Source organism: Schistocerca cancellata, chromosome 11, assembly GCF_023864275.1.
Source record: "Schistocerca cancellata isolate TAMUIC-IGC-003103 chromosome 11, iqSchCanc2.1, whole genome shotgun sequence".
NCBI lineage: Eukaryota > Metazoa > Arthropoda > Insecta > Orthoptera > Acrididae > Schistocerca > Schistocerca cancellata.
The window spans coordinates 93,868,617-93,876,843 of NC_064636.1; positions in this window are offsets into that span (position 1 = coordinate 93,868,617).

An 8,227-nucleotide genomic window follows, 5' to 3' on the forward strand; every position below is an offset into this window, starting at 1 on the left:
TGTGCTGCTGGACCAAGGGGAGAGAGTAGTGGGTTGTTCGATTTCGAAGAGAGAACTGCAATAAACAGACAAGGCAGGCAATAAAAATAAGTACAGAAGCAAAGAAAATCTCCGCAACGCCCACCTGGAAACACTGATTAGCGAAAACAATATGAGAAACTATTAACCCTGTGGTGCGTGAATTTCACTGCAGTGGACAACTTATAATGGTCAATTTTCTGGAATTTTCAATCAGTCATGCGGTTGCAAATGCATGCAGGACACAACACCAGTAGGGACTGCCGACTGCACTCAACCGTGTGCGTTGGCAGCCTCAGGACTGATTGAAAATGCCGGAGAAGCGACCATTAAAAGCTGTCCACTGTAGTGGACGCTATGCGCCACAGGGTTAAAGCAAGTAAACACACCCCTGCAAAGAAAAGCCAAAGCAGAATTAAAGCGCCAGTAAAATAGAAAACGAAATCCGTGGTCGTCAGGGACTGAGTTCCTCTTAATACTCATCGCCAATGTTGTATCATGCCTAGATGCCCAATATATTGTGCCTGGGGAACCTCCTTCTCGGATCGCTAGACAGCAATTCAAGCAAATAGTATTAGTTTTATTACTAAATGAACCAATGGCAATACTTAACTTTGTCAATAACACAGAAGAATTGCAAGGAAAGGGCGACACGCAAACAAAAAAATCTCTTCAGTATATACAATTCCTAAGTCGGTGGTCTTGAAGTGCCTAATCTTGACGCTGTGGCCGCGACCCGTCAGGACCTACCCTTACGTTCTCTTCGCCCAGAGGCCGCTGCTGTCGCATTGTCGTCTTGGAGAGGTGTCAGTCAGCGTACTATTTGGAGACGTCTTCTTCACAGCCCTCTCTGCTCTAACGTTCCCGACTGGCGTGCCAGCTCTTGACTTTATCACTGGAACTAATTGACTCATGTATGTGCGTAACTCAGTGACTAATATGTATAACTGCAGTGTGCCATCTGTAGCAATAATCAAATGAAGTTATGTGCTAATCATTTGAAAAGTTAGCAGTTTATCTTAAAGAAGAAAGAATTGTAGAATGACATATAATCACAAATACAACACACAGCTGTGACACTCCACTTACAAGACGTATTACCATGTATCACGTAACATTGACCTGCACTATCACATTACAGAAAGTTACAGAAATTTTTCCCTTTTTCCCACACTTTGCTTCTTCCCATCTTCAGTGCATTTTCCTCTGTCAGGCATCACGTCTACAACGAGTCTGCAGGGGCCGCCATGCTACCAGCTGCACAGCAGCCCTGGCCAGACAGGTGTCCCTAGGAGGGAAGGCGACTACTCCATGTTGGAATTTGAACTTCCCGCGTCTCCACTGCCTTAGGCATCGGTCTGCCCAACTATGGCCTGCGGGAAGTGTACAACTGAATGAGGAATTGGTATAGGGAATTCTGTCAGAAAATTTAACATGTCAGATAGTGCGTGAATGCCACTCCACTCTCAAGGGGTAAAACCCGAAACCGCTCATAATATTTAAAAAATGGCTGCAAAGATAAAGAGGTATTTGTTTACCTTCTGCCGAAACAGACAGTCGAAGATTACAGTCAACAGACTCAGTTCTCAAACAGAGGACTGCCAGTGACTGCCAGGTAATATCTAACAAGCTCCGATACAATGGCAATGTAATATAATACTCTTTGAGACTATCGGAAACCACGTTATATTCAATAAAATATGAACAACAGATCAATTTGGTTTAGAGTAAAGGAAGATGAAGGAGTGACCAGATGCACTAATACAGTCGTGAATGAATGACGGCGTATGCGGAAAATAAAATGAGTGTTTTCTTGATATTATCCTGTCAATTTTGCGACATCAAAGTACAACCGTCAAAAGAACTGAGGTTGCACTTCAGACAGAAGGCAGACTGCCAACAGTGAACACAAAAGAGCAACACATGGTCCACAATGCTGGACGCACACATCAACCAGAAGGGTGCAATTACGGTCGTAATTAAAGTAATTGAAATAAAATTCTATACTTTGGCCCATAAATCAAGTACATAATTCAAATGAATTTATTGTTTCATTAATTAATTGAAAGGTCAATAGATTTACTAATCACAGTTATAGACTTGCCCTGCTAAAGCAGTATGGTGTAAAGTATGGTGTCGAATGCAGCTCCAAGCATAATCAACTGCAGACAATGAGTGCCTCATACTTCAGTATCTAGATCGTGTATAACTTATTTCTTTCATATAATCACCTGTCCGATGTTCAACAGTGAATAAGGAGATTTCATTGCAAACATATTTCAGAGTTATCTGCAGATAATTTAGGTTTTGTATATATTATGTGCTGTTGGAATGTCACTAGGACTGCTAATATAGATTTATCTTGGTTTAATGTATTAATCGGCTGAGTATCTCCAAACATCTGACCTCATCCATGCCAATCTGTACAAACCTTGAAAACATTGATCATACAAATTCCAACTTACAGTTTCCTTACAAGTACAGTTATCCAAGATAGGGGCGATTACATCATCCAAGATTATGGCGATGACGTCATCCTAGATGGCGGATTTTGGCGTGAAGTTTGAATTTTGGCGCGAAAGTGCCAAGCCCCCCTCCCCCAGAAAAATGGCGGGAAGTTCAAATTCCAACATGGAGTAGTCGCCTTCCCTCCTAAGGACACCTTGCGACAAAATAGCGCAATTGGGCTAGAGTCTAAGCAGAGTGTATGACCGGAAATCGTGTGACTGGAAGTGCCATCATCTCGGATTTGTAGGGTATGAAAGGATGCATGACATCCGCATCTAATCAGTCTTCTGTGGTAGTTGAAAGTGTCAACATGGATTCCTCCAAAGTGCTTAACATGCTTCAACTATTAGGGAGGAGGACGAGACCAACTGACGAACGCTTTGGTTTATGGTTACTACTGGGGAACCTCGACAATCTGGTTTCTGACATTGGTAACATAAATTACACCGAAAATGGTACGCTCCTCAGCAAGAAGAACTTAAATGTGCTTACTCCTATTACAGAACCCTTTTGCGATAACATTGTGGTACTTCAAATCTGTGATCAAGAGGACTGTCAGGAGCAGTTAGAGAAGGGACGATCTGTAATGTTAAAATAGGAGATGTGTGGCTCATTTAACTATTATCTACTTAGTAAATTCTCCAAGTTCGTCACTGCAAGACACGGTGTCAAGGCGAGGCTACCATTTCTCCTACATCGAAGCGACAGTGTGATAGCTAGAGGAATTTTTGACAAAATCGGCAAGGAAGCACTGGAGACGATTTCGAACAAATATAAAAATCTTGGGGCTGTACCATATAAAGTGGAATTAGCGGACGTTAAATTGGATGTTCTAATAGAGGAGTTGCCCAGAATATTGTAGCAGCTACTTGTGGACGATTATTACCTTTTGGATTTAGACATAACGCTAGACTTTGCCGGAATTTTTAATGAAATGGAGATGTGCGAGTACCTAATATCAACCCACGACTTCTGCATGGAAGGAGACCATCAGGGAAGCAGCAGTGTGATTGTGGACAACGATATAACAGCTGGAAGAGACTGTCCAACGTGGATGAGGCCCAATTGTAGGGTAAAAGTATATAACAAATTTATATGTCAAATCACAAGTCCAGGAGTAAAAAAAGTTATAAGTGACCATCTTATAGATGTTACAGTGTCCAGACACACGACGACAGGAAAATTGTACGTCTTCTTTGGCTAAGGAGCATGGCATTACCAGGCTGGAGGCCACAATATACATCTACAGAATGGATCGTGTGTTCGACCCAGTGCTAAGTTGTTTAAATGTATTGGACACCAACAAGCAGTATTTATGATGTGCCCCACTATATTCTATGCCAATTGCATCCATGTTGGAGTCCAGACCCAGTGGCGAACACACATGCTTGAAATTGGTTAGATAATAAAGACAAGTCCATTTTTCCAGCCATTTTCCTAGATGTGACGCATTATCATGTTGGAATTTGAACTTCCCACCATTTTTCTGGGGAAGGGGGTTGTGGCACATTCTTGTAAAATTCAATTCATAATTTACAGAATAGTTGCTGTGTGATGTTTAACAACGTTCTACAATTTGTCTACTAGAGTTATAAGAACACCCAAAAATTGACAGGTATGCAAGTAAGTCTGCCGGACCCTCAAGACCGATAAAAGCTTATAAATTATGCTCTGTCTGCATACAGTTTTAATTATCTACCTGTAAACTACGTGGAGATTTTTAACTTTGACTCCAACAAAGACAATATAAGACATCTTGGATAACAGTACTCGCGTTATCAGTTAACATCAAGACAGCGTCCTCTGTGTCCCAAGCCCGGTGGTGGATACACTGGGTGCAGCCATCTTGAATAACGCTACTTGCATCATGATCTGACATCACAGTGGTGTTCTCTGGTGGCAACGATATGAACTAAGCCAGTTGGAGTCCAGACCTAGTGGCGAACACACATGCTTGAAATTGGTTAGATAATAAAGACAAGTCCATTTTTCCTGCCATTTTCCTAGATGTGACGCATTATCATGTTGGAATTTGAACTTCCCACCATTTTTCTGGGGAAGGGGGTTGTGGCACATTCTTGTAAAATTCAATTCATAATTTACAGAATAGTTGCTGTGTGATGTTTAACAACGTTCTACAATTTGTCTACTAGAGTTATAAGAACACCCAAAAATTGACAGGTATGCAAGTAAGTCTGCCGGACCCTCAAGACCGATAAAAGCTTATAAATTATGCTCTGTCTGCATACAGTTTTAATTATCTACCTGTAAACTACGTGGAGATTTTTAACTTTGACTCCAACAAAGACAATATAAGACATCTTGGATAACAGTACTCGCGTTATCAGTTAACATCAAGACAGCGTCCTCTGTGTCCCAAGCCCGGTGGTGGATACACTGGGTGCAGCCATCTTGAATAACGCTACTTGCATCATGATCTGACATCACAGTGGTGTTCTCTGGTGGCAACGATATGAACTAAGCCAGTTGGAGTCCAGACCTAGTGGCGAACACACATGCTTGAAATTGGTTAGATAATAAAGACAAGTCCATTTTTCCTGCCATTTTCCTAGATGTGACGCATTATCATGTTGGAATTTGAACTTCCCACCATTTTTCTGGGGAAGGGGGTTGTGGCACATTCTTGTAAAATTCAAACTTCCACCAAAATCCGCCTTCTTGGATGACGTCATCGCCACCATTTGGATTACGTCATCGCCCCCATCTCGGATAACGGTAGTTTGTCCCAGTACCACTGTTGTTCCAATACTCACCGGTGTTGATGTAGAAATGTTGAGCTTCCCAGCAGAGCAATGTATGGTAAATGGTAGACTGGAGTAACGTTATCAGACACTAACGACCTAGATTTGCTAGCTAATTTAAGCAAAAGGCTTCAAAAATAGCTATGTGTAAGCTTTAAATATAATAACAAATACTGTCACCAAGTTATTACTGAACAATAGGCACCCATTTCTAAAGCCGCTGCTGGGACTCCCTGCTCTGCCGAGCTCTCGTCTGCTGCTGCTCTTTCTCGCTGTATTTTAATTTCATCTGCTTGTAAACTATTAAGGCTATAGTGGTGACAAATATGAAAGAAAGCCTTTTTAGCTTTCCGTATGGTAAAATGGCAAACAGGCAGAAGACGTCGATTTTAAGGCAAATTGAAATAAGTTAGTTCAAGGTATGAATCTCCCAGAGTTTTTTTCGATAAGGCATCTCAAAACTGGCCGTTACTAAAGTTTTGGTTCTTCAATGGAAACAGACTTTTATATCTTACATGCTCACACTTGGAATAGGAAGCGCAGATATTTAGGAGCACAAAGCTGGTACTGAGATTTACTCTGACATTTGCATGTTAAAATATCGGCACATAATCTAACATCTCTGAAAATTTTTCTTATTTTTCTGGAACACGAACAGCATCTATCCTCCTGTCCTGATACACTGCTCTAGGTTGTTCCCTTAGTCTGCAGTGTGGCGAGCATGTTACACAATGGCCCATTCTGCACAACAAATTCTCTCAGAGACAATAAGCTCAATCTTGCTACTAAAGTAGGAGGCATATATCCTCACTCTCCTCAACAACGCAAAAGTAATATCCGCAGCTGGTGGTCTAGTGGCTAGCATTGCTGCCTCTGGATCATGGGGTCCCAGGTTCGATTCCCAGCCCAGTTGGGGACTTGCTCTGCACCGGGACTGGGTGTTTGTGATATCCATTTCATCATCATCACCATCATCATTCGTGACAGTGGCTAGATTGGACTGCCAAAAAAATTGTACTGTGTAAAAATTGGGATTTTGTATGGGCGCTGATGACCATGCACTTGAGTGCCTTGAAACCAAACATCATCATCAACACCAAAAGTAATTTTGGCAGCACTGTCAGCGAACATCAGTCCAGGCAAACTTCACGCTATGGCAGGTCCAGCTGTCAGGCCATTACAGTGCTGGACTGGGTGGGCAGCAGCCCACTGCTCTCCCCTCACCAGACGGCCTCTGGCTGTGGACCACTCCCTGATGCTGCTGTGGGCTTCAGTCCCAGCTCTAGTCTGATGCTGTCCTCCACACTACTCTACCCTCAGTAGGTCCCTCCATTTCTGCATAACTCTGAAACCTACATCGATTCGAGCCTGTTTCCTGTATCCAAGCCCTGGTCTCCCACTGCAGTGTCCATCACATCTCCCAGACCATCGCAACTTTCCTCCATTACCAAACTGATGATTCTTGATCCGGATCCAATTTATTACATCCTCACTAGTTACCCAGTCTAGACACTGTAATAGTACTACAGTAATTGTTTATATGTCTGGAACAGTTTTAAGGATTACTAACACAGCCATTTTGTCAGGTATTCTACATCTATAGACTTATTTTTCCTAAATGGATTCTTTACTGGTCCCATTTTCTGTGACTTTTCATAAATATTTCTTAGGTAGACGTCTGCAAAGAATTTACCCAATGGGACCATTCTGAAAAGTGTCCCAAACAATAGCTTTCGGTCATGTCCCAAACTATTGGTTTTTATCTCCCTAATTTGATTATTGTGTTCTGCAGATTCATTGTCGAGGAGCAACGAAGCTTTTTTGCTCAAGTGGCGCAGTTTTTGTGGCCGACATTTCAGTTGTTTCGTAATGGTGGTTCAAAGTGACGGTTTGTCTGATGAACAAATTTTAAAATATTTGATCTCAGTGTCAGATGGGAATACGAAGGAGAAGATCCTCATGATGTTTGTGAGGCTGGAGAATTACGAGAAGACGACGCTGCAAGCGCTGTTGATGATGAGGAATATATTCCTCCCATCAATGAAATAAGTAAATCTTGAGACAGCCATGTTGCAACTACTGGACAAGGACAAGCAGTTGCAAACCAGTGTTGCTTTACCTACAGCAGGTACTTTTATACAGCCATTGTACTATAATTTTATATTCAATCGCAACTGATATTTCAGCAAGCGTTATATATGTGTTCTATTTTTCTGTATTACAATTTGAAATTTATCGTTCTTGTAGTGACAGTATTATTCTATTATATACTGTATATTTAGGTACTTTAAATAACACTGTGCGCTTACCTCCAGCTAACGGCACTAGACGCGTCCGTGGCAGAATGAAAGGAAAAATTCAGATGGAAGGAAATCCTTCCATTGGGAGTAGTGATACAGCTAATGACGGAACAACATGGACTCTTACACATACGAAAGCTGTTCCTGGAAGACGTCCACAGTAGAACAACTTGAAGGTAGCACCGGGACCTACAGGCTATGCGAAGAAGATTGTCAGGAAAAGTGTATATTGTAGTGCATGGAGACTGCTAATTGGTGACAGAATGCTACAAAATATAAAGAAATGTACAGAACATAGAGCACGCCAAGAGCTACATGATGATGATCAGACATTAGCGTCGACTCAATAGAAGACGCAATATCACTTACGTATTTACAGGGCGTATATATAGAAAAAAACTTTCTGAAGCTGTTGTGGTCGAATACATGGAGGCCAGCATTTTTTTCGGAACACAAAGATCAGAAATAAGTTCACCGAAATATTTTGGTTTATGCGATTTGACGAAAAGAGCACACGTCACATAGACTAAAGACAGATCGTTTTGCACCTGCTATCCCTGTGTGGAATCCTTTCATTGCCAATTCCTTTTTGTGTTATAATCCAATATAAATGTGAAAAGTGAAAATATCACTGTGGAT